Source organism: Asparagus officinalis, chromosome 8 (genome assembly GCF_001876935.1).
Source record: "Asparagus officinalis chromosome 8, Aspof.V1, whole genome shotgun sequence".
NCBI lineage: Eukaryota > Viridiplantae > Streptophyta > Magnoliopsida > Asparagales > Asparagaceae > Asparagus > Asparagus officinalis.
Window position 1 is genome coordinate 73,938,375 of NC_033801.1, and position 1,909 is coordinate 73,940,283.

Consider the following 1,909-nt stretch of genomic DNA (forward strand, 5'->3'; position numbering starts at 1 on the left):
CATGCCGAGTCTGAGTCAAAATTCAACTGTTTTATTGTCCACATTGCTCGATGCTCCAACTCCACTGGTAGGTGACAGGCTTTTTCAAACACTAGTCTGTATGGTGACATCCCAAATTAGCCTTGAAAGCTGTTCTATATGCCTACAGAGCATCATATAATTTTACAGATCAATCTTTTCTGTTATGATTAACTGTTTTTTCTAAGATTTGTTTGATCTGGCTGTTTGTGGCCTGGTTGTTTTCTGTTGTAGTATAGTGGTGAGTATTCCCGCCTGTCACGCGGGTGACCCGGGTTCGATCCCCGACAACGGCGCCAAAAACTTGATACAGCATAATTATGTACCAAAATTATAAGTGCACAATTGATCAAGTTATAGTATAAAAAGTTATCGATCCCACGAGGAAGGTGATTTTAAGAGATTATTAGAATTGGTTCTTATGTTTTGTGCGTGACAAAATAGGATTAAAGAATAAGTGTGATTGTGGAGAGAGATATGATGAGTGGTTGTTTTGATTTATGTGCAAGTAACAATAAATTGAATTTTAGAGAAAAGAAATAAGAATCAAAGAATAAATGAAATCACAAGGAAAGAAAGAAGAAAGAATAAAATCAAGAAATAAAATCAAGAATAAAAAGAAAAAAAATAAAGAAAGTCAAGATGGAGGATTCAATTAAGATATGATAAATCTAGAATTTAATCCACTAACTAACTCAAATATAAAATACAAACTATTCTCTTTTTATCATATTTCGGAATTTAATCCACTAACTAACTCAAATATAAAATACAAACTATTCTCTTTTTATCATATTTCAACTTAGATTTATTAAGCATAGACTATCAAACCATTTAAGGAAAGTATAACCTATCAAATTATCATCTAAGTTAAAATTACTATTCATGGAAAAAATAACAACAAGATAGTAATCCTAGAATTCATAAGCATAACCTATCAAACCATTTAAGATAAACATAGATTATCAAATTCTTCTTCTACCGATTAGTTCTCTAGTTGATTATCCTAAACATGAATATTTTAAGTGTAAAAGAATAATTTGCATAATATAAAAGAAATTAGATTAGCATCATACAATTCTAAGATTCCTACAAGAATTAATTTCTCATCTTAAGAAATAAAAACAAGAAGAAAAAGAACTAATTATAAAATTAAAAAGAAAATAAAAATCTAAACTATGAACAAGAAATAAATCTAACTACAAAGAATTAAAATCTAAACTACAAAATATATTATAAAAATTAAATGCAAGAAAATAAATATACTCTACAAATTAAAGTGCAAAAAGAAATAAAAAAGACAAGAAAATAAATCTACACTACTAACATGAATGTAAATCTAACTAATAAGCAATAATAAAGAAATTACTAAAAAGAAATAAAAGAGAAAAATAAAAGAAATGCAAACCTTCAAATTGCTCTTCATATCCATCCTCATCATTCAACAAAGAGGAGAAAAACAAATTTAAAGTGGAGAAAAATTATTATTATTAATTGTAACAAAAGTTATAATTTTTGGAAGGCCTTCTCAATTAAGAGTAGCCCTCCTCTCCAAATGGAGTTACAAAATTTTTCACACCTTTAACCCCTCACTCTCTACCCCTATTTATAGTAAACATCAGTGAATGAGAGCCATTGGATTAAAATCTTATCCAAAAATAACAAAAATCAGCCATAGATTCGTAACTAACTGTACATCGTATCGATGCCAGCATCGATAGGGGTATCGATTCTGGCATCGATACGGGCATAGATGCAGGCATCGATGCCCCCATCGATGCTGGCATCAATGTCATCTCTTCTCCATTGTGCTGTCTGCAGAATTCCTTGTTGTTTGCTTTTGGGCTTTAGACGTTGGGCTTTGCTTGACTTTTGGGCTTGGACGTTTGGC

At 30.4% G+C, this 1,909-nt stretch overlaps 1 non-coding gene across 1 annotated transcript; it reads left to right on the forward strand.

Annotated features, from left to right (window-relative positions):
- TRNAD-GUC lies at positions 243–314 on the forward strand. The gene has a single exon. It is a non-coding gene; the product is annotated as a tRNA-Asp (tRNA).